We start from the raw sequence: 26,293 nt of genomic DNA on the forward strand, positions 1-26,293 counted from the left end.
CTCCTTTTTACTAAATTTGGGAAAGATCCCAAAAAAGGGGTCGATCGTGCCTGGTCAAACTGCCAGGATAGACTTCTGGACCTTGTTGGACCTCTGACTAGGATCTTTGATCTGGCTGAGGAAGCGAAACTGGAAGGTTCGCAAGTTCATCTAGAGATGCTTTCTAACTGGGCTCAACGAGCGATTTGTATGTTGGGCAATGCCAATGCTTATATTTCGCAGGAACGACGTAAGAGACTTTTGCTTAGAATCGACCCCAAACTCAGCTCATTAGCCTAGAAGGAGGAAGGTCCCAATGTTGATGGCCTCCTCTTTGGTGACTCCTTCATTAAGAAAATGAGCAAATACTTATCTACTTTCAACTCCTCGGACAAAGCCCATTACTCTATGAAAAGGATCTTTTCCCATCGGGTTTTTGGAAGGGCCGGTAAAGGAAGGAGTCGTTTTGCCGGCCGCTATTCTGCAAGAGGGCAATCCCTCAACAGAGGCTCCTACTCCCAAGGCAATCAGCTTGACGTCTACCAGGGGTACAAACCCCAGTTCTATCCCTGCCGGTTCCGCGGAGGCCGCAACAGGGGATACAGAGCCAAAGGAGATCAACTTGCAGGTAAGAACTTCCGGTTCTGGCCTTCCTCCTACTGGTAGGAGGCAGACTGGGCTTATGTTTGAACGCTTGGCTTTCTATAACCTCAGATCCTTGGGTAATTCAAACTGTTCAAGGTTATTGCATATAGTTTAACCAAATTCCTCGTCAGTCCTTTCTTCCTCGTCCTCTCCTTTTCTCTCAGGACCAGTTTTGCATAATTCACGACAAAGTACAATCCTTACTGCCAAAGCAGGCTATCGAGGAAGTGGTCTTCGACCCTCTGGGATTCCTCAGCACCATCTTTTTAGTTCAAAAGAAGAACAAAAAACATCGGCCAGTTATCAATCTCAAAGAGTTCAACAATTTCGTAGTATACCATCATTTCAAGATGGAAACTATCCTCCATCTCAGAGATCTACTCCTTCACAACGATTGGTTGGTCCGAATAGATCTTCAGGACACCTATCTTTCAGTACCTGTCCATCCCTCTTTCAGGAAGTTTCTTCAATTCCAGTGGGAAAATTCCTTCTTTCAGTTCAAAACTCTTCCCTTCGGTCTTTCATCGGCCCCTTGTTGTTTCACCAAGATCCTCAAACCTGTGGTGGCCTTCCTCAGAGCTGAAGGGATAAGGCTCATTGTCTAGCTCGACGACTTCCTTATCATGGCCTAGGACAAGTCTTTGCAAACCTTTGTCAGGACCTTCTGTCTCGCCTGGGCTTCCTCATAAATCTTTAAAGTCTGTTTTAATCCCTTCCCAATGTCTCGAGTTCCTCGGGTTCCTAGTCAGCACTACTGAGTCTCTCCTTCAGCTTCCCCAACACAAGGTATCCTTGATAAAGAAAGAGATTTGTCATGCTTTGTCTCTCCCTTGTTCTTCCCTCACAGCCCTAGCTCATCTTCTAGGCCTTCTTTCTTCCTCCATCCAAGCCATATTTCCAGGTCCTCTTCATTACAGGGCCCCCCAGAAACTGAAAATCCGTCACCTTCAAAAAGGTCTCACTTACTCCGATCCGGTCAGCCTAGATTCGGAGTCCAGGGAAGAACTTACATGGTGGATGAGTCATTTAGACACCTGGAATGGGAGAACAATTTTCTCTGCCGCCCCAAATCTTGTTTTAGAGTCAGATGCAAGTCTGACAGGTTGGAGCGCAAGATGTGGTCCACTCTCGACTGGGGGCCCATGGTCCGTTCAGGAGTCGTCAATGCACATCAACTGTTTAGAGATGCTTGCAGGTTCCTTTGCCATCCAGTCCTTCACAAAGACAGGGTAAAGTGCTCCATTCTTCTCAGAATGGACAACCAATCGGCAGTAACATACATAAATCGCCTGGGCGGAACAAGATCCAAACCTTTGGCTGTCCTAGCCAAAAGTCTCTGGGAGTTTTGTCTCCACAAAAACATTTCAGTCAAGGCAGATTATCTCCCGGGCAATCTAAACATAGTGGCCAATTGGTTCACAAGACATTCCCAAGATTCAAGCGACTTGCATCTTCACCCTTCCATATTCAAGCTCCTTCCTTCTACCTTCGGAACTATGTCCATAGACCTCGTTGCCTCAAGGCTCAACTCTCAACTCCCAGCTTTCTTCAGTTGGAAACCAGATTTTTTAGCCTTGGCCACCAATGCTTTCCTACGAGTTTGGCCTCCTTCTCTCCTGTATGCCTTTCCTCCCTTCCAATTTATTCCTCGAGTCCTGGCGCATGCCCACAGACAACGCTCTTCTCTAGTTCTCATCACTCCATTCTGGCAGTCTCAACCTTGGTTACCAACCCTTTTGGAACTCTCCTCAGACCTTCCAGTCCTGATTCCTCCTTTCCCCGAACTTCTCTTGAACCCTCAGGGTCTTTCACACAACCTCATATTGAAGGGGTCCCTGTTTCTCATAGCTTGGAGAATTTTGTGGCTTCCTGGAGAACCCCAGGAATTTCGGAGGAAGCTGTCCAGTTCACCCAGCAATCCTGGACTCCGGGTACTTCAAGAGTCTACCGCTCTGCTTGGTCAGTATGGTGTAGCTGGTGTGTGGACAGGAATTCCAATCCTGTTTCAGCAGACGTTACCTTAGTGGTAAATTTCCTAGCTTCCCTGACTTCTCAAGGTAAGGCGTACCATACTGTTAATACCTGTAGATCTGCAATCTCTTCAGAACACGTCAGGGTGGATGGTAGACCAGTAGGGAAACTGGTCTGGGACCTTCACAATGAACCTCCTGTTCTCCTGTGGTTTCTTATCCATTCTTTAAGGATTTCTGCAAGGACTTCCTCTCTGCCTTTTTGACTCTTTATGGAATCTTATGGTTATTTTTGGATTATTCTTTTAACTGACTTTCACAAGAAAAGAGGACTTGGTGCTCTCAGTCAAGATTGTTATCAAGGGGCTCGTTGTGTGATTGGTTAGCCCTATTTTGATGTATTTCTGTAGTTTCTTTCCCAGGGTTTCTGGGATTCGTAGTTCTTGGCCGCTATTCAATAAAGTAAGAAAAGTAAAGCATAATGCTCGCCTCCGTGTCTTTAATAAAATCTAGCCTTTCTGACACCAAGGCTAGGAAAATCTCAATTTTAATCGGCAACAGGCACACCACTATCAGTTAGTCAGTCAGTCAAAGAAATGTTTATTTAGACTTAAGTCCATTACACCAATTACATATGTTGATATATAAAACAACCTATATATTAAAAGTAATTTTACAAAACGAAGCTACAAATAGGTTTAATAAACACATTTATCATGGAACCTATTATCCTGTATACACATAAAAACACTTTTCATCACATTCATTAACCTCCCAATAGCACAAGCAATATTCAAGGAGCGCATTTCCATTAATAGTTTGACAGCTTGCATACAATGTTTGATATCATGCTGTAAACAAATTGGGCGTAAAATTATTATTATTATTTTACGTAAGGCAAAAAACTTTGAACAATCCAATAAAATGTGCAAGATGTTGCATTTTATATTTAGACCACATATACAAATCTCCCGTGGCTCTATCATCATTATTTGCATTTTCTCATATGTATACCAGGGGTAAATTCTAATCCTTAATCGCAGTTCATTTCCAAACTGAAAGTTCAGCAATATATCTATATATGGAAACCAAGCTTCATTCTCCCATGAGGTACACATAAAATGGACTAATTGTTTCCCCCTCAAGACATTGTAGGTCACACTTTCTAAACAATTCCTTGCTCATTTTCCTGAGCTCACTTTTAGTAACCTCTATATGTAACTTCTGCGAATGCCACTTGGCTCACGTAGCTCTACTAATTTCCTCTAAGCTGTTCCTAACTCAATTGACCCATTTCAATTCACTTTTCTCAATTTCATTCTTGCACCATTGAGATACCCTATTCCAGTTCCCATTATTCAACCGTTGCCAAAGTCTAATCACTACCATTTTGGCCAACACATTCCATGACATGAAGCTTGTCTCCATTCCTATGACATTGGTTATGGATGACCTAGGTAGGGAAAGTAAACATTTTAAACATTTTACCTCCTCTACATTTCATACCTTTTTCCACTTACATATAACTATTCCACTCCGTACTGGAATAGAGGCAGTACCATAGCTGCATAAGCTTTCAGGACAGGCCTATGTGACATCTCACCATAATCCTTGTTAAATCTTTTCAAGCCACCAACTGATGTAAGGGCCCTTACCCTCAACTCCCCTAGGTGAGTAGTCAATTTCAGGTATGCTCAAATCAAGTTCCTAAATACTTGCATTCTTTCACAATTTCCAACTTTGAGGCCCCAAACCCCCAGTTGAACTTTACAGTTTTTTCCAAAGCATAACACATTTGTTTTTTCTATATTTACCACAAGCCTTTTGTGGCTACAATACTCTCTCAACACATTCAACTTCCTTTGCAGGCCTATCACCGTTTTAGTACTAATATTATGAAATCATCTGCATACAAAAGACACATAACCTGCTTCCCATCTGTTTTAGGACTGGTACCACGATCCACCACCAAAACTGGAGGTAGATCTGCTATATATAAGGAAAACAATAGGGGTGCCAGTACGCACCCCTGTCTCAACCTGTTTTTGAAGTTTAATTTCTTTGTTAGGCTACCCTCTGTACCTATGATAATCTGAACCCAATTATGGCTATGAAGGTCCTGTATCGTGGCTAAAAGATCCTTGGTTATGCCATAGTTAATCAGGGCTACCCATAAGCAGCTCCAGTCTACTAAATAAAACGCCAACCGGAAGTCAACAAAACAGCAATACAAGCTACCCTTCTGCTTTACTGACTTTCGCGCACTAGCCCAGAGGCAGAAGCAGTGATCAATGGTAAAGTGACCCTCCTTAAAACTACCCTGTTTGGGGGGCACAATGTGGTATTCTTCAGCCCATTCTTTAAGCCTTTCCAAGACAATTTTTGCAAATACCGTTTCACCTACATCCAAGAGGTTTATCATCCTATAATTCTTACAGGATTGCATATCCCTCCATTTCTGAATGAGCCTAATAATAGCTCCTTTACTATTGTCTGAGATCTTGCTGTATCTAAAATACCATAAAACATTCAAGCGAAGAATTTGACCCATCAGTCTGGTCAGGACTTTATTACTACAGTGGGGAGATTTTCAGGGCCAGCTGCCCTAGTCAATGTTAAGCTCTCTATAATGCATCTAATGTTACTTACTGAAACATGAGACCTAAGTCTCTACTCTACAGGCCAACAACCAGTTACATTTAACAGGTATCACATGTTTAGCTATTCTTGTGGAGATCAGCATCAATAAACCTCCAGATGGTCACCCCTGATGACTCTAATTTGCAGGCCTACTCAACTGTACAAAGCCATCAGTTCTCAGGGTATTATCATACAGCCATACTTCTTGCAGACACATAATTCCACTGAGATTGACAATCCTCCGGAAATTTTCTAACCTTGACATCCTCCTAAACCCACTGATATTCCATGTCAATATCTCCAGGCTGTGCGACGACCCACCGCCCTAGTTGATATCGCTTAAGCCTCTCATTGTCATATCCTGGTGACCCAAGCACGGAGTACCTATTTTCATGAATGACTTCACTGAGGGTTGTTTCAACATGTGTCACAGTAATTTTAAGATTTTCTTTGTGCCTACCTTCCTGACTAATCAACCTGACCTGCCTTGTTCTTAATCCTGCATGGTACCTTAGAAAGGGTTTTTTTATGATTCTCTAACTCTAACGTCTCAAATTCTGGGACTAATCTAATCCCTTCCATCAATATCTCATGTTCTGCTTTTATAATTGCAGACTTTACCAATACAGAATAAAGCAGGACTCTTGTGACTTAATTTCCCCTTATACTTTTTCATGAAGCCAACCTGCCTAAGATCTTTAGTCTCAATTGCTTTTAAGCTAGGGCATTTGGAAAAAAAGAAAAGTATTTGAGACCGATGTAAGGGCGATAATTTCTTCTACTTCTTCCTATTCTTCCCCGGCAAAGCCAGTTCATGATATATCCACATGTCCGTCCGATAGCTACTTCCTGTTTCCCAGGATCTCATCATCCATTCTTCCAAACTACAACCTCCTGCTATTTCAGTTACCTCTCTTCTGCCCATATGTCTCTCGGGATCACCATTTCTTTTTTGCTCAGTCACCTGATTCCTACTATTGTTCTTCCTCTTGGTTTTATGCACCTGCTTATTGCTCCGTGTATTACCTTGTGATCCCGTCTGCTCTCCTTTCAGATGTTCCTCCTTCTTACCATTCTGGGAGACAGGTACCTAGGAAGTGGGTATCTTTACTAAAACATTCACCTTTTGATCCTTTACCTGCTTTTCCTGTTCCACAACTACCTCTCTATCCTTCTTCTGCTTCCGCCACCTCTCTTTTTTACACTTCCCTTCATATCTCCTCACTTTCCTAATCTGTGGCAGATATTGCCTATATCTTGTAGGTTCTCCACATTTCTCTATAAGCATGGGATGTCTAGCTATATTCACATTTTGTAGATTGTTCAACCTTTGGTTTCCCTTTTTTTTCTTCCGCTGGCCTAAAATTTCTGTTTCATATATAATACTTTCAACCGGTCTTACAATACATGGCATTAGATCTTTAATTTGCCTCAATTTACCCACAATGAGCTTTTAAAATGTAATTGTTCAACATACATACCTCCAGCAAACCTTGAAAGCTTTTTGCAAAATCAGCACAATGTTCAGCATAGAAGCAGATGGTGATGCAGAAATGTCCAGATTTAAGGTGGTGTTTTGCACCATTCCTTCCTTAGCACAGTTTTACTCATCCAGGTACTGCTTCGCTCTCCTTTTTTGTTCCTTCTGTCCTTGATTGTACACACCAAATTCCTGGATACAGTTATAAGTATCTGCCCCCCTCTCCTCCTCCTCTACTTGTAAACATGTATTCTCAAAAAGGGAAAAGAGCTGGGGTAATGAGGAGAGCCTTGATTCTAATAATGATTAATTTTGCCTTCATTTATCTTGCTGGTTAAGCGACAATAAATCTAGATCAAATGACAACTAGCTGGTGTTTTTATCACCTATACGCTGCCCTTCACCACTCAGCCAGGGTTCGGAGAAGAACTGTTTTCTTTTAAAATGCTTGACTACGAAATCTCTGATTGATTTCGTAACGGATGCTCCCTCCTATTCCTTTTGTGGAGAGGGGAGTTTAAAGGGTTTGCTTCCTTTGAACCCTACTCCTTGTTCTTACTACTTCATCTCTATGGGTTTCCCCTGTGTACTCTACTTCTGTTATAGTAATGTTATCTGTCCTAAGCGGACTGGTTTGTCTTTTTCATATTTTATCTTTCCCTGGTGCCATCCTAGTCTGGCTGTGGTCCCTCATTGCCCTCCTAACTTTCACTTCTGTTTTGTATCCTAGGTCGACCACTTGATCTCCTTTTTCACTCTGCCAACTCAACCACAATGTAGGAAAACTCCCTCCTTCTTGCTAATCTCCATGGCACAGCACGCTCCATAACCACTTACATATTCAAGGACAGCTGATGAGGATAGAAATATGGAAAATTAGAGGTGCAACATTTTTTTCCTAGAATCAGAGGAAGCAATCAATAAAATCAGACACTGGGGCCTGACGCTACAATTGGTGGCACAAAAACACTGATGGTGCCACCACACCCAACCTGTTTATCTCTTCCTGCCACCCCCTTGTATATTATGTGATGAGGGATGTCAGTCCTACAGAGATGGGTTTCACAGGAGATGATATTAACAGCAGACTGGTTTTTCCCCGAATCTCGAATTTGCAGATATTTTGTGCCATTTATACGCTTCATTCACTCTATCCACATGAATCAACTTTTGTCCAACTGTTTGCAACTTTTATTAGGCTTTTATACTTTTACACTTTATCAGCTGTGCCCGCTTTATCCGACTTTGTTCCTTCTTTTCACGTTTTTTACTTTGTCCCTTGTCCCTTGTCTGCCAAGTATGGCATCACAAGTCACATGCAGAATGCAGCCAAATCATAAATGATGTGGACATTAAAGGCACTATAGGCGCTATATGTGATTGCAGCATTGCAAACTTTATAGGAAGGCCCACTGTAGCGCGGGCCGCTTCTGCAAGGTCCACAGGGCACACTCTCTGCGGCAACTGACTATGGACACTGTGCTCACAACCCACACCTCTTACTTCGGGCCTCCCACTGGTCCACAGTCCAACAGTCCACCAAAACCTTTTAAGGTCCTTCGGGGCTGCAGACTGGGGGCTGGACTCAGAGGGTGGGGAAACTGGACGCTATGTCCTGTCGCGGGAGAAAAGAGTTGCAGGATTTTTCCAATGACTATGTGGCCAGAAAATAGCAATTAATCTCACTGCCTCAAAGATCAGTCAAAAAATCAGCCACCACACTCCTGAGTGAACTACAAGAGCACAGCGTCCCCGTGGCCGCAAAGATGACCGTCCCCCAGAAAATTCACTTTGATTACACATCCCCCCAGCCGTCTCAAGTCACCCATTGTGGCTCGTAGCAATAGCGGTGGCAGTAGCGGTGATAGAGCGGTCCGTAGTAACAATTTACCTGTGTTCGGACGCTCTTTAGGCCGATGAATCTTTTGACTAAGTGGGAACTCTCTGTACTCTTAATCAATCAATTTCCTGAAATCAATAATCAATAACGAACATAAGCAATACCTTGATCAACATAACACTTAACAATTAATCCAGAATACATTTCGGCGAACCCTGACCTTTCAGTCAGGAATAACCACACCAGTTTATTGCAAAGTTAGTGAATTTATTTCCCTATATTAACAAAGCTAGCACAATATATATGTGCCTCAACACCAAATGATAAACATAAATGAACATTAATAGCTGTCCATAACGTCGAAACAAATGTAATCTATGTAGCATTTGAATCACAAGGCATTCGATAATGGCAATGCAAAGCACTAATACGATAATCTGTAATGAGCTAATTGCGTACATTTAGTCAGCATAACAAGATCTCAAATTGCATCATGCGACATATGAAATCCTCATCTAACCTCAAATTAGCATCGGCATGTGGGACTTCATGCAAAAACAATTTAGCAACATAAATTTAGAAAACTCCTAGCTAGGGCTCTTATCAAAATCAGCAGTTGGTTACCTAAAAGAAACACAATGCAATTTTACAATTTCCTTTCATATTTACCAATTACGATCAGCATACAAGGAAGTCTTCGTCTCACAGGTACCGTTTCTCGATCAGCATGGGACGGGGCAAAGGGGCAGGGGTGGACGGGGCAATTGCCTCACGGCGGCAAGGTAAAACTATTAGATAGAAAACATTATACGAAAGCTCTTTCCTATCATGCAAGAGTCTCTCATCCAGTGCTAGCCTTTTCAATGCGGTTAGTTCAGTGACAGTAACAGGAGCAAAAGTAGAAGCCTCAATTCTCTCATTCTCAGTTTTACCACGTATTCCAAGCACAATTGCCATTACTATTAGTACACATGTAATTACCAAGCCTATACACACATATTTACAATATTTCTTTCTATTGTTTTGCGTCATGATCTGTATAGAATCAAAGAGCTAGAAGCACTTATAAATGAAACTTATTTATCAATTCAGTTACAAAGCTGAGCGAGCGCAATGTTCACACCATCTTCTCCAAAGGCCAAGTCACTTATCGGTTAGCAGCATTTGTCTCAATTCGGCAATAACTCAGTCTGTATCTGTTTAGCAAATGTCTCCTCCGGTTTAGTAATGTCTCAGCTGGTTGTTTGTTTCACGTTAGATTGTAGCAAGCAATATCATTTATCACCCTTTCAATCAACACTGTCCATAAAACTTTTCTTTTCTATTGGTATCTCTTCCTCTTCTTCGTTCTCGATGCTTAGAGATACAAACTCGTCAGTCCAATCGTCATTGACTGCATATGCCCATTCTGGACCGGAATACCTTCTGTTCGGTATCCTTTTCCTTTTCAATTTTGCTTCTCTTTTCGATTCTGCCTCGCTGGTACTTTCCTCTTTTGTCAAGTCTTTTTCTTCACTCGAGGTTGGTACTACGACAGACACTTCTTTTCTTTTCTCTTTTACTTTTGGCCTTTCTCCGTCGTTCAAACCTTCTCCAGACCTTTGTTTTACTGGTGATATACTCAGTCTTCTCTTTGCACCATGCCCATTTGATGGACCTGCGACCTTTTCTGTAGAGGTTTGAACTTTTTCGTTCTGCCCCGCCTTGTCCCCTCCTTCAGGGGAATCGATCACGTTCTCTTTTTCTTTTTCTGTATCGTCTGTTTCTGGGAAAGCCCTCTTCTGATCAGGCTCTCCTGCTTTTTCACCTTTTTCGAGCCCTTCCTCACCGTTACTTTCGTCAGGCTCTGTATCACTTTCAGCTGCTTCAGGTTCTTTGTCACCTTCGGCTGCTTCAGGCTTTTCGCTACCCTCAGCTGCTTCAGGCTCTTTGTCACCTTCAGCTTCTCCGTCGCTGTCTGAACTTTCTCCTTGGTCTTCCCCAAGTGAGTCGGACTCTTCGTTCTCCAATAATATCTCTCTCTCTCCTGCTTCTGCCTGTCCGTTTTCAGTTCGGTTTTGTTCTGTCTCAGCACTCAGCACTGTTTTATCAGGCACTGGCAGTTTCAGCGCTTCAACTTCCTCATCTGTGGGACACAACACCTTCTTTGTGTGACTGGCGTGAATCCAGTTGGGAACCCCCGCACACTTCACAGCGGTAGTTGTCGTCAGGATCACTTGGAAAGGGCCTTTCCAACGGGGTTCCAGACACGACTTTCTCACGTGCTTCTTTGCCACGACCCAGTCACCTGCTTTCAGTGCGTGTCCTGGACCTTGGATCGGTGGCAAGGTGGTTGCTTCCACCTGGTGAGAGAAAGAGCGAACCACATCAGCCAGACCTTTGCAGTAGTCTAACACCATATCATCTGTAATATTCAAAAGCGCGTTTGCGGGAACTGCAGGAAGTCTCATAGCCCTGCCCATGAGAATTTCGTGCGGAGACAATCCAGTCTTTCTATCAGGGGTGTTTCTCATTGACATTAGCACTAAGGGTAATGCATCAGGCCATTTCAAATTTGTCGATGCACATATTTTCGCCATTCTTGATTTCAGTGTACCATTCATCTGCTCCACCAGTCCTGATGCTTCAGGGCGATAGCTACAATGCAGTTTCTGCTCAATGTTCAACGCTTCGCAAAGTAACTTTATCACCTCGTTATTGAAGTGACTTTCCCTATCTGATTCTAAAGAGATCGGGAATCCGAAACGTGGTATTAGCTCCCTCAACAATAGCTTGGCAACTGTAAGGCTGTCATTTCTACGTGTGGGGTATGCCTCAATCCAGTGACTAAAAATGCACACAATCACCAACACATATTTCAGACCTCCATGCACAGGCATCTCAATGAAGTCCATCTGCATACGACTAAAAGGCCCGCTTGCCCTACCAATGTGACTCGCGTTCACAACCGTTCCCTTTCCTGGGTTCATCTGCTGGCAAGTGACACATCGATGGCAAACTGCTTCTGCAGCTTGACGAAATCTGGGGTTAAACCAATCAGTTTTGAACAATCTTATCATGGCATCTCTCCCTAGGTGAGCTTGCCCATGATAGAACCGCGCAAGCTGTGATAAGAGACTGTTTGGCAAAACAAATTTTCCCTCATTTGAAACCCATAACTCGTCTGGTCTCTTTATACATTGTGATTTAATCCAGGAATCTCTTTCATCCTCCCTGACATTATTCTGTAGTGCTTTTAGTTCCTCTATTGTATCTACGACCTTCAAGGCAAATGCTTCAGCTGGTTCGAGTTCTGGCTCACTTATTGAATTCCATTCATCTCTGAGTAATATACAGTTCAAGGCACAAAATGTTGCGACTTGATCCGCATATGCATTTCCCAGAGAAACATAGTCCTGTCCTTTCGTGTGAGCACTGCACTTTACCACTGCAACTTCAGCTGGCACTTGAATGGCATGTAACAATTCCCTTATCCTTTCCCCGTTCTTCACTGGGGATCCTGAAGAAGTCAGGAAACCTCTCTGTGACCATAGTTGTCCAAAGTCATGCACAATCCCAAACCCATATTGGCTATCAGTGTAAATGGTGACTTTCATCAATGCAGACAGTTGACATGCTCTGGTAAGGGCTACAAGTTCTGCTACTTGTGCAGAATAGACTCCTTGGAGCCATCCCGCTTCCAAGACACCTGTTACAGTACATACAGCATATCCTGCTTTCAAAATCCCCATCCAGTCTCTTAGACATGAACCATCAACAAAAAGAATTTGGTCATTTTCATCAAGCTTAGTATCCTTAATGTCCGGTCGGGGTTTTGTGCAAAATTCAGTCACCTGAAGGCAGTCATGCTCGACGTCTTCAGCGTTCTCAATTTCAGCATTTTCTCCAGGAAGCAAGGTTGCTGGATTCAGCGTAGTGCACCTTTTCAGCTGCACATTCGGTGAGCCCAGAATTATCGTTTCATACCTTGTGAGTCTAGCTCCAGTCATGTGCTGCGTTCGGGAGCGGGTCAAAAGTATCTCAACTGAGTGAGGGACCATGACTGTTACTGGGAGTCCCATCACTATTCCTTCACTCTGAGTGAGGCTGATACCAACTGCTGCTATGGCGCGCAAACACCCTGGGAGTGCTGCTGCGACCGGATCCAAAGTAGCTGAAAAATACGCTACTGGTCTGTTTACGCCACCATGGGCTTGAGTCAAGACAGACAAAGAACATGCATCACGTTCATGGCAAAACAATGTGAAAGGCTTTGTGTAATCAGGCATACCTAAAGCTGGAGCCCTGCACATGCACTCTTTCAATTCAACAAAGGCATCCATCTCATCTCCTTTCAGCTCAATTTGATCCAAAGCATCGTTCTGGGTCAGTTTCAGTAAAGGCTTCGCTAAAGTCGAGAAGTTGGGAATCCACTGGCGACAGTAGCCCACCATTCCCAAAAACTTCCTCACCTCCTTTCTCGTCTTGGGCGGACTCATTTGAAGTACACTTGTTATTCTTTCCTTCATTATTCTCCGTGATCCCTTCTCTATCTGGTGACCCAAGTATTTCACTTTCTTCTGACAGAACTGCAATTTGGAAGGAGACACCTTGTGTCCATTCCTTCCCAAATGGTTCAACAGAGCAATGGTATTGGCCGTGCAGTCGCTTTCTGTCTTTGATGCAACCAGTAAGTCGTCAATGTACTGTACTAGGGTTGACTCGAATGGCAATTCTAACTCTTCCAAGTCTTTCTTTAGAATCTGATTGAATATTGACGGTGACTCAGAAAACCCTTGAGGAATTCGACACCAACTGTACACTCTGTCTAGGAATTTGAAACAAAAGAGAAATTGGCTGTCCTCATGAAGAGGCACAGAAAAGAATGCTTGTGACAAATCGATGACCGAGAACCATTCGGCATCGCAAGGAATTTGAAACATTATCACAGCTGGATTCGGTACTACTGGGCAGCATTTGACTATGATGTCATTTATTTTCCTCAAGTCCTGCACAAGTCGGACCTTTCCACTTGGCTTTATTAGTCCCATTATTGGTGAATTACATGGACTACTTATCACTTCTTTCAGTACCCCCTGTTTTACTAATTCGTCAATGAGTTGGGCAACTTTCATGAGGGTGTCTTGTGCCATGTGGTATTGTGGGGTCTGGGGAAATATTGCATTGGGCTTTACAGTCACTTTCACTGGTTCCACTCCTTTCATCAATCCACCTCTTTCCCTGTCATGTCCCACACCTCCTTTCCGACTGTTTCCCGTAATTCAGCTGGAATATCTTCTTCAGTTATCATCGGGAAAAGACAAATCAGAGGATATTCTTCATCTACCGTTTCCATCTCATCCCCCTCTACACTATCCTCTTCTTCCCCATCACTGCTCGTCTGTATCGTTATTCCTTTGTTCGAACACATGATCGAACAACCCAATTTGCACAATAGGTCTCTTCCTAACAGTGCTATCGGGCTTGAGTCACATATCACAAACTGATGCACCCCTTGATAGTTACCGATGCTGACTGGTACCGGATCTGTTATTGGGTTCGTCAGGTGCCTGTTTGCTACTCCCACCACTTGAACTGTCCTCCCTGAGAGTGGCAAATTTGGTACTTCACTGCTCTTAACAGTTGAACGTGTGGCTCCCGTGTCCACTAAGAATGAAACACGATGACCCATTACTCTTCCCTCTACGTACGGACCCTTTTGATCAACTTCCAAGGATGCTGCAAGCACACAATCTCCTTCTCCTTCTGAGCTCTCACTCTCCCATACATTGTTTATTCCACTCTCACTGTGTAATGGGAACTGTTGTACGGTGCCATTCGTACTCATTACCTGACCCGAGACCTGTGGAGGAACCATCACTTGCTGCTGACTCATTGGTGCCAAGGGTATTTGCATTTGCTGATTAGGTACCATGGGTAACTGCTGTTGCATTGGCTGCATTTGCGTCATCTGCATACGAGGCATCTGCATCTGCTGCGGCTGCATAGGTTGTAATCCCTGCAATTGATTTACGGTCTGAAAATTTGGGTTTGGACCTCTCATTTTCGGTCCCCTCATTGTCTGAAATGCATTGACATCATTGTTTTGCTGACCAACACCTACACCTGCACCTGCACCTTCCTGCACCACCATCGGGCACTCGCGTTTCCAATGACCGACAATTCCGCACACGTGAAAAGGCATCACCTTCTTCATTGCCTGCACACCCGTCACAACAGTGTTTAAATCCGGACCATTATTCACAAAACCTCCTCTGCCTCTGCCTCTGGCCTGTGGCTGAAACGACATGTTTCCCTGCAACTGCGGCTGCGGTACCTGCTGTTGGAACCCTTGCATCCCTTGCAAACCTTGCAGACCTGTCTGAGCTGCTTTAAGTTGCATCATCATCACCTTCTCTTTCAGCTTTTTCTGTTTCACCTCAATCTCGTCGCTACAGTATTTCGCATAATTCAAGACCTCATCAATCGGTTTCGACTGCCAGCAAATCAAATGCGACTTTATCATCTGACTTATCTCTGGTCTCAACCCTTCCACAAATCTGAACACAATATGAAGCATATCCTTCGCCTCGATTGTTTCCGTGCCACTGTAGTTCTTAAACGCCTTCAACAACCTCTCATAGTAACTATGAATCGATTCTTTAGCCTCTTGGGCAGTTCGATCAATCTTCTGCCAATCCACATTTTTCGCGGCAACCTTCGTCTTCAAATGCTCAATCACCTTATAGTACAAGCTCATCACCATGGGTGATGGTGCACCCGTCTCCCTGTCTCTCTCTGGTTCACTTGTCGGCCAACCTACAGCTCTTTTGCAATCCTCCCACAAATCTGCCGGAACCACAATCTCAGAGAGTGTTTAGATCTTCCCAAAGACATTTTGCAAGTTTCACAAACCTATCAGTCTGTTGATACCATTCAATCGGTTTCTCTCTCAATTTGGGAAAATCATCCGTAAAAGACTGAATGTCACTTCTGTGCCATGGTACATGTATTAATTTTCCCCCTGCTGTCTCCCTCATTGGTAACATGGTTACTGTCTCGCTGCTTTGTGGTCTTTTCTCATTATGCTCTGTAGCACTGTCCCTCCTCTTTTCCTTCCTCTTTACCCATCTGCTTTCCCACTTGTCTAAGCACCTACACACTTGTGCACTCTGTAGCAATTCTCTAAGGTGTGTCTTCATGCCTGCTGACCTCATGTGTTCAAAATCTGTGGTCCCAAAATCCAACCTGTAGCTTCTGCTCAAGTGTTTCATCTTGTCTATGTCAACCCCGTTTCTGTCAGCTGCTTCCTGCAAGCTCTTATGTACCTTGTTCACTTCCTTCGTAATCCTGGGACATAGATACCTCAGCTCTTCTTCCGTGTAGGACTCTAACCTATTTACACCCATAGTCCCTTCCACCAATTCTTGTGCTTCCATGTTCAACCTGACCCTATTCATATAGTCTTCTCCTTTCCCACTGGCTGAACTTTGTGTGGAATTTAAACTGTTGAACCACTGTGTCAGCTGTTGCGCATTTACCCCCATCAGTGTAGCATTCACATCGACTGCCATTGATGGTTGCGGCAACTTTTCAGTATTCGATGTTAGAGGTATTATCAGTGGGGGACTCGACCTCACCAGTGTAGACTGAGCACATAGTTCGACGACTTCCCTACTCTCACACTCGGAGCCGCACCTCCGCTATCTCTATGAAGTTCGACGACTTCTCTACTTCTACACTCGGAGTCGCACCTCCGCTATCCTTTAAAATAATAAAATCCTCGCAACCTTTTCACACACCCTGCGGCAATAAGCTGTGCAAGCGCAAAACCCTAACATCACTCATACCATCACTAGTACCGCCAACGCTGCTTCCACACCTCCGTTCTCTCCATACGCAAGCTCCGAGATCCCGGGAAAGTCGCGGTGGACCTAGCCCATCATCATTCTGTCAATCTATTTTATCCAAGAAAAATCTAATTCAACTTCTCGAGTGGGGTCTCAAAATGCGTAACCGTTAATTCAACACCATGTACTTTTACGAGTACAGGGTCCCAAAAGACGTAACCGTCCTCTGCTACCATCTACTGATAGAGCGGTCCGTAGTAACAATTTACCTGTGTTCGGACGCTCTTTAGGCCGATGAATCTTTTGACTAAGTGGGAACTCTCTGTACTCTTAATCAATCAATTTCCTGAAATCAATAATCAATAACGAACATAAGCAATACCTTGAACAACATAACACTTAACAATTAATCCAGAATACATTTCGGCGAACCCTGACCTTTCAGTCAGGAATAACCACACCAGTTTATTGCAAAGTTAGTGAATTTATTTCCCTATATTAACAAAGCTAGCACAATATATATGTGCCTCAACACCAAATGATAAACATAAATGAACATTAATAGCTGTCCATAACGTCGAAACAAATGTAATCTATGTAGCATTTGAATCACAAGGCATTCGATAATGGCAATGCAAAGCACTAATACGATAATCTGTAATGAGCTAATTGCGTACATTTAGTCAGCATAACAAGATCTCAAATTGCATCGTGCGACATATGGAATCCTCATCTAACCTCAAATTAGCATCGGCATGTGGGACTTCATGCAAAAACAATTTAGCAACATAAATTTAGAAAACTCCTAGCTAGGGCTCTTATCAAAATCAGCAGTTGGTTACCTAAAAGAAACACAATGCAATTTTACAATTTCCTTTCATATTTACCAATTACGATCAGCATACAAGGAAGTCTTCGTCTCACAGGTACCGTTTCTCGATCAGCATGGGACGGGGCAAAGGGGCAGGGGTGGACGGGGCAATTGCCTCACGGCGGCAAGGTAAAACTATTACTTCATGCAAAGGGATCAAATCAAAGTTAAAGTCTCTAGGGTAAGAATCATTTAAGTCTCTTTCTCTCGATTAGAGAAAGCATCAAAGTCTCTCAAAATGGCGTCGCAGCAAAGTGGGCCATAATAGCTACGAAGTCTGCAAAATGGCGGGATGTCCAATAATGGCCTAATTTATTCTCGTGCACCTGGGTTTTATAGACAACAGTTCGAATCCAGTAGGGTCTCCATTGGAGGGTTCATAGGTTAGCTTCAAATTGTCCAATCAAAAACGACAGTTCTCAAGCTTTTACTTAAGCATACATTATCCTTGGAGATGGGTACGCAAGTTGCAACATTGTCTACCAATTAGCTCACTTTCAGAGCCTCCATTGTCCGCACCTGCAAGTCGACCTTGAAGTAAAGAGAAAATATGCCAGGCTGGCACGAAACTTTAAGATAAGCATGTGAACAGTTTCTGTGGAAAAGTACAGCTTCAAGCAGAAATACACGTTTAATAGCACATTGGAAAAATACGAGCATCTAAACCGTGAGACCAGGCCACTAGGCCAAAGCCTCCGCTAAAGTAATGCTAAGCTAACGCATTTCAAACAAGCAAATCGTAGCACACGTTTATGATTATGTCGGATTAGTGCAATTCTAATACACCACGTTATATAAAGCACGCTTATAAATGTTGGCAAACTACTCTAAGGGCACATTTTGTCCCCGTACAATCTTTATTAGTTCGGTTAGAGTCACACATGATTATTTCACACTACGTTTATGCGTTAATAAATCAAAACCTTCATTTTCTGCTTCATCAGCGGCAGTCATGGCCATAGCCGCTTGCTCATGGCTCAGCTCAGTGGTGATGGCGGTAAGAGCAACAGCAGCTTGCGGCTCACAGCTCATGGGTACACAAACACAGGTGAGTCTGGTGGTGATACCGTCCCATGCCCCGCCTTGCAGTGGCATGGCGTGGCAGTAACTGCAGCCAGCCGCCTGTTCCTTGTGGTACTCCGAAGCTCCTCTGCCTCCCAACCTTGTACGGAGTGGTCAGTGTCATATGCACATACAGGCATGGCACTAATTTGTTGCAGCCTGTCTCTGACTCTTTCATTTTGGAACGGCAATAAACACGCCCACAGTCCATTTTGGGGCAGGATTCATGCCTGGAGAATTGAACTTCAATATCTCCACAGCGACAAGCACACCTTATGCAAGTACAGCCTGTCAGCAACAACGCGAAAATTAGCGGTGATAGACATGCTTTGTTCTAATGCATATTGTTTTCTTAAGAGAGAGGAGAGTATGAGTCTGCAAAAAGGGCATTAGCATTCTTGCATAACTCATTGAAGTACTTGCGACATCTCTCTGTGTTATTTATGGAAGTTCAGAATGTTCATGAATGCAACTTAACAGCGCATATTTTGATTTCATGTGAGTGGATTTACTTGTATTACATCAGAGACTACATCATGTCGCCTGCTTCTACAGAGTGGCTTTACGATGAATAGGTCGGCCAAGTGACAAACATACAAATTATTATTTAGGAAACCATCTTTCAAGTTATGCAGAACATAACCGCCCCCCCCTTTCTTCTTGCCTATGGCAGGTGAACTAGACATAAAATGGAATAAGTGGAAAAAGGTTTTCAAGCGTTTTCCTAAGGTTTGTGGGGCTGCAATGAGTGCTGAACATAAGTCTGCTTTATTACTGCATTGCTTAGGATCTGAATGTCAAGAAGTGTCCGACCATCTTCCTGAACTTAGTGCGAAAAAAGTGGAAAAATTAAATCAATATGAACTTTGTGTAAAAAAATGAGATAATCGCTAGTTTCCAAAAGTTGGCAAAATACTGGAAAGGTGCCACTTTGGCAAGAGATTATAAAGAAATGGGGGGTCTGTAGAAAGTTATGTCACAGACTTAAAAAAACTTGCATCAGCTTGTAAGATTAAAGATGGTGTTGAAGAACATATCTGAGACCAATTTATGTTATGTTGTAGCATTGAGAAGGTGAGAGATGAACTGTGGCAAAAAGATGAAACATCTTTAGCTGAGGTGATAGGAATAGTTAAAAATATAGAACACTCGATGAAATGCGTAAATATTATATGAAAAAGAATACTCACAGGAAGTAAATGTAGTGAAGGTGAAACAAGAACACATAGAGAAGAGAACAAGCAGCCACAAGTACAAAGAGAAAAAGAAGTGCTACCGGTGTGAAAGTAAGACCCATTGAGCATATTTCAAGGATGGCCCTGAAATGAAGACTGTATGGAGGTGTTGTGGCAAGAAAGGTAATTTTCAAGGTGAGTATAGGAATAAAAAGAGTAAAGGAAAAGAGATAGTTAAAGAGGTGAATGTAGACGGGCGTCATCTGATTTTTAGTGTGGTCAAATTCTTCTTCTAATAGATAGCAGGATAATGAAATGTCCCGCTGATGAAATCTTGGTTGAGGGAGAAAAAATAATAATTTTCTTTTGACTCCGGGGCAAAACTAACTTTAGTGTCAAGAACATTTTTTGAAAAACAACTTAGCAGGAGAATTAAACTATTGAAACCTGGTATCACACCTTATGGTTATGGTGGGGAGTGCATCAAACTTAAAGGATATCTTATGGGTACGGTTGAATATGGGGGAAGGTTTGCCTCCGGTAAAATCTATAGTTCTGAAAGGGGAGAAAGGATTTTAGGCTGGTTTCACCAACAAGACCTGGGTGTGATCTTAGATTCTAACAATGATCCACCTATTATTTTGATATTGTACGAGTAATAAGTCAGGAGAACAATGGAAATAGCGACTTTGCAGGAGAAATGATGAAAGAATTCCCTTCAATGTTCAGGACAGAACATGGATGTCTTAAAGGTTATGCCCACACCATCAAGTTGAAGGAGGGGGTACGTCCTGTGTGCAGTGAGGTATGGAATGTCTCATTTGCGGTGAGGTGAAACATGAAAGCTGAATTACAAATATTGATGGATGAGGATATGATTGAAGAGGTAGAAGGGACAGAATGACTGGCTCCGGTTGTAGTAGCAAGGAAAAGTAATGGAGAGGTGAGATTATGTATAGACTTGAGAGAATTGAATGAAGGGGGTGTAGTTGACAGATATCCAGTACCTAACGTCACTGATATATTAGCGTCTTTAAAAGGAGTAGTAGGATCTGCATATCATCAGATTCTTTTGGAAGACAATCTACTTATCAATGGGTCGAATATAAGTGAGCATTATGATAGGGTAAGAAAATTCTTGAAGAGGTTACAAGATGCAAATTTCACTATAAAGGGACAAAAATGCAAGTTTAGGCAGAGTCAAATAGAATATTTGGGGCATGAAATTTCACGAAGCAGGATAAAACCGAAAGCAAGTCTTGTGAGTGTGATTGGTAAATTAAGTTCCTCTTCAAAACAAAGAAGAATTATTAAAGTTTTTGGGAATGGCAGAATACTATTGTAAATCTCTCCCAAACGTCTCCATGAAGTGTGTTAACAAGAGAAGTTTACTCAATAAGGGTGTGGAATTCAGGTGGGACATTGAGTGCAAAAAAGAATTCACAAATATAAAGAGTTAGCTAACAGTGGCATGAAAATTACACAATATCGATGCCGCCATTAGTCACATATGTGATCATGAAGGGGTTGTGGCTGTGTAGGTTCGCGGAGAAGAAAATGATTCTAGGACCCACATGTTTGCTTCATGAAGCCTTAAAGGACCAGAGCAATGGTACTTAGTTATGAAGAGAGAGACCCTGGTGATATTTTGGGCAATTAGTAAGATGCAAACATTTCCGTGGGGAGTTCAATTTAGAGTGATGACTGATCACAAACTATTGAGAGAAGTGTTTTTGAATAAAGGTATGGATGCAGTGTCTAGTAGAATTACCAAGTAGACTGTGCCTTTACAAGACTATGATTTTATTGTAGAATACTTTCCAGTTGTCAAGAAGTTTGAGGCAGATGCATTATCATGCTTAGTCAGTAATGATGATAAGGAGGAAGAGTAACATGTAGAGGATGATACGGGTGGAGGAAATGAGGAAGTGTTTGCCATTGAAGGCAGCATTATCTCTGAGAGTGAGTGGAGAGAAGCTATGGATTTGGGTAGATAGTTGCAGAGAGTATGTACACTGTTAAGGATAGGATGGAACAAGGATTGCGCAGAAAAGGGTTGAATAAAATTCAAAGTACTGATGAATTTGTGGCAAGCTTAAGGGAGCTATCTGTCAAAAGTCGGTTTGGAGCCCTGACAGATGAGTTGATACGTGATCAGCTTATAATGCAGTGCAGAGAAAAGAAAATTCAGGTGAGATTATCCGCCTTCCTCTTCAAAAGAACCCAAAGAGTTTGCCTCCCTTCTTTCTAGTCTAAAGCTACCAAGACCATATATCGAGTCCCCAAAGGATCCTCACTTAGCCCCACCTTCTTCAATATCTACATGGGTTCGCTCGTCAGCATCGTCCGCCCCCATGGCCTCAACAGTATTTCCTACGCGGACGACACCCAGCTCATCCTCTCTCTCACGAGGACCGCCTCTGCTGCCAAAAACAACCTCCACACCGGACTCCACGCCATCGCTAACTGGATGACAACAAGCCACCTCAAGTTGCACTCAGGAAAAACCGAGATCATCATCTTTGGACCCAACAAGACAGCATGGAATGACTCCTGGTGGCCTGCCACCCTAGGACCACCCCCGCCACCCACGCACGCAATCTCGGCTTCATAATAGACTCGTCTCTTTCCATGACTCAGCAAGTCAACGCCATATCATCCTCTTGCTTCAACACCCTCCACATGCTACGCAAGACCTTCAAGTGGATTCCGATAGAAACCAGAAGAACAGTCACCTATGCCCTCGTTAGCAGCAGACTGGACTACGATAACACCCTCTACGTAGGGACCACAGCCAAGCTCCAGAAAAAACTCCAACGCATCCAGAATGCCGCTGTAAGTATCAACCTCCACCTCCCTTGCCACAAGCACATCTCAGCCCACCTCAGATCCCTACGCTGGCAGCCCATCAACAAATGATCGTCTTCAAACTCCCGATCCACGCTCACAAAGCCCTCCACAACACTCGACCAGCCTACCTCAACGAACGTCTTAACTTCCACATTCCGACCCGCCAGCTCCGCTCCGCTCCGCCGACCTCGCCCTGCAACAGTCCCCTGCATCCATCACACCACCTCAGGCGGCAGATCCTTCTCTCAAATCGCCGCCAAAACCTGGAACTCCCTCCCCACCAACCTACGCAAGACCCAGGACCTCATAGCTTTCAGAAAGCGCCTCAAGACATGGTTCTTTCAGAAGTAGCTCTCCCCTCCCCACCCAGCGCCTTGAGACCCTACAGGGTGAGGAGGTCGCTTAAAAAATTATTGATTGATTGATGGATTGATTGATCCGTCACTGAAAGAAGCTATTGAAATGGCGAAGGTTATTGAGGAGTCACAGCATTGCATAAGAGAGTTGAAAAGAAGAGATAAGTCAAGTGATGTGACAGCTATGGTGAGTGATAATCAAGAATTCTAACTGAATGTCAATGTAGTATCAGAGAGAGGGGGCAGAGATGTGACAGCAGCCAGAACTAAAGGGAAAGAATGTACCTGTTGTGGGAGTATTTATCAGATGTCAGATTAATAAAAAGTGCTTTGCAGTATGTAAGGAGGGTAAGAAGTGTGGTCGCAAAGGCCAAGTTGTGCGTATATGTGAGGAAAATGATAAAAGTTGCAAAGAGCTGAAGCCTAGAGTGAACATTAAAGAAGAAATGGATGATTTCACTAGAAATGATAGAATTTTGGTCATTGATCAAAAAGAAGAGATAGATAATCTTTCAAGAATAGGCGATGAAATGAGAAATAACAGGCCCATGGCTAAATTTAAGATAAATGGTTGTGAGATAAACCTCATTGTTGATTCTGGGTCACTTTATACTATAATTCTTGAAACGTTGTTCAGAACTATGTGGGATGATGTCAATCTGTTGCCCAAGGATAATAACCCAGCGGGTTACCAGGGAGAAAAGGTTGATATTTTGGGGTATTTTGAGGGGGTCATACAATTGGACATAAGGTGCATTGGAGGTAAAGTTTATGTTTCAGCAGAAGGTCCTCCTATTTTAGGGTGGATGCACCAGTTTGATCTCAACATTGTAATCAATCCCAGAACATCCAATCAAGTGTTAGTTGTGGAGGATGTTCTACTGGAAGACATACTTAGTGATTCTCAAAATGTGTTAAAAAAAACATTGGGATGTCTAAAGGAGTATGCTCACAAAATCGTTCTCCGAGATGATGCTGTACCTATACAATACAAACTTTGCAGGGTACCTCTTGTAGTGAGAGATGGAGGTAAGGAGGTACTAGAAGTTATGTTACAAGAAGGCATTACTGAACCAATGAGGCTTCTCCTTGGATATCTCCGGTGGTAATTATTCGGAAATATGATGGTCACATAAGATTTTATGTTGACTTGAGATTGTTAAACCAAAATATTGTGGTTTACACATCTCCCCTTACTAATATTAATGAATTGTTAACATATGTCAAGGGGGGTAGGTATTTCTCTAAACTTGATCTGAGAAGTGCATATCATCAGATCAAGTTCCATGAAAGTTCTAAGGCTTTGACAGCTTTTACAACTTCTGAAGGAAACTTCCAGTTCACTTGCATACTGTTTGGGCTTGCGTCAGCAGCAAGTGTATTTTAGTGATGATGTCAAATTTGTTCGGAAAGATGGAAAATGTTATATTCTTCCAGAATGACATTTTGATTGTGGGAGAGACAGTTCAGAAGCATAATGTCATCTTAAAGAAAGTGTTGAAAATATTAGGGGACGCAGGAATGTGTCTGAATCAAGAAAAATGCTTGTTTTTATCAGAACAAATTGATTATCTGGGATACACCATATTCAATGGAAGTATCAAACCAAACAGTTGTTTGTTGGAAGAAATCAAATTAGCACCCTCTCCTTCTGATAAGGACCAATTTAGATCATTCTTAGGTTTGGTAGAATATTATTCGAAATTTGTAGACAAATTTGCAGACAAGACTGAAGCATTAAGAATATTATTGCGTAAAGGAAACAAATTTTTATGGAATAGTGAACAACAAGAGTGTTTTGTCAATATTAAAAATAAGATTTGTGATTCGGGAATATTGCTGCTTTTAACATTAAACTAAAGTCGATGTTGACAGTTGATGCAAGTGCAACAGGTGTAGGTGCTATACTATCCCAAGTACATGGATGCAAGGAGAAAATGGTGGCGTTTGCTTCTCGCACTCTTACACAAGTTGAGAGAAATGAATCGGTGATAGAGCATGAGGCTTTACCTGCAGGGTGGAGTGCTGAGCATTTCAGAGTATACTTGTGGGGTTTGCAATTTTTCCTACGTACAAGCTCTTGATCAAAATTATGTCTTCAGGTGGAGCTGACAAAGGATGTGCAAGATTAACCAGATTGGTGGCTAGATTACAGGCGTATCATTACAAAATGGAATATGTCCAAGGACGCGCTGGTGACACCATCTTTGGGGGCCCTGAATTCTGACCTGGGGTGGGACTACATCCCCCAGGCACCCTTACAATAGAACTCGCGCTTATAAGCGCCTTCGCACTCACGCAGCGCGGGACGTGCCCGGGCATGCACCCGGGCCAAGACGGGCCCGTCTTCGCCCGTCATCGCCTGACAGAGGCTGGGCTGGGCATCATTATTATCCAAGAAGTAAGTTATTCATTATTTCCAAGACTGATTAATTGGGTTACACACCTTTGTTGTTTACTATCGTGCCACTCTGAGATGGAGAAACGAAAGGCTGTGGATATTCCTATACATGCCAGTGGTCCAAATAAATCTAGGAAACAGCTTAAAAATAAAACAAGTCTTATACCTAACCAAGGAAGTCATTCCTTAGAAGATATAGGGCCTGATTACAACTTTTGCGGAGGGGGTTAATCCGTTCCAAATGTGACGGATATCCAGCCCGCCGTATTATGAGTCCATTATATCCTATGGAACTCGTAATACGGTGGGCGGGATAGCCGTCACATTTGGGACAGATTAACCCCCTCCATCAAAGTTGTAATCAGGCCCATAGACATTTTAATGGAAGAAGTGGAGGCTATTTTAAGAGATAATTCGAATTCCTTGCCTTTACAACAGGGTCCCCCGTTACCAAAATACCAGACCTATTTAAGAAAAAACAACAACAGCCTAATTCCTTAAAGGAGACTGAATTAAAAAGGACTACTGAAACATCTGGGTTGGAATTATCCTGAATACCTTGCATTGGGTTGGACATAGTGTTGAACATCACAGGTGGCCCTCCATGTGGGGGATGAGGCTCCCTGTCCTCCCCTGAGCCCTGAGGTTTTTGTAATACCTATGATCCCATGTTCAAATCGGTATGGGCCCTTGGGAAATGATGAAGGACCTTGTAATGTTACTACCCACAAATGAATTGAGATATGTATTGATGGTGCTGTTGACATCAATCCACCCTCGGGCTCAGATTGACCATTGCGATCGCACAACAACCTTGATTTGGCCTCTGTCCATCGTAAATTAGATAAAGTGAAGAATCTGGTGCTGTCACTGATCAAACAATTGACTAGGGATTCCTGGTTGTCATGTGGTTTTAGCTGCTCTCGACCAAGATTGGATGTACCCTATTCTGTTATGAGGGGCACTACCACAGCTGAATCTGACCCTTGGTTTCAAGTAGATAATCAATACCCACAACCTGGTTCTATCCCCACTTCCATCCCACCTGCTTCACATACTGAAGGACGACAGGCTCCTCCCAAGGTCATTCAGCATAAGTACGTGACTGATGTTAAAGATCAGAGTTTTACCAGGCCTGATGGATCGGGTAAAATTATACCTGTTGATTACAACAAGGACCCTGGGGGGGGGCAAC

The sequence above is a fragment of the Pleurodeles waltl genome, chromosome 4_1 (assembly GCF_031143425.1).
Source record: "Pleurodeles waltl isolate 20211129_DDA chromosome 4_1, aPleWal1.hap1.20221129, whole genome shotgun sequence".
Classification (NCBI taxonomy): Eukaryota; Metazoa; Chordata; class Amphibia; order Caudata; family Salamandridae; genus Pleurodeles; species Pleurodeles waltl.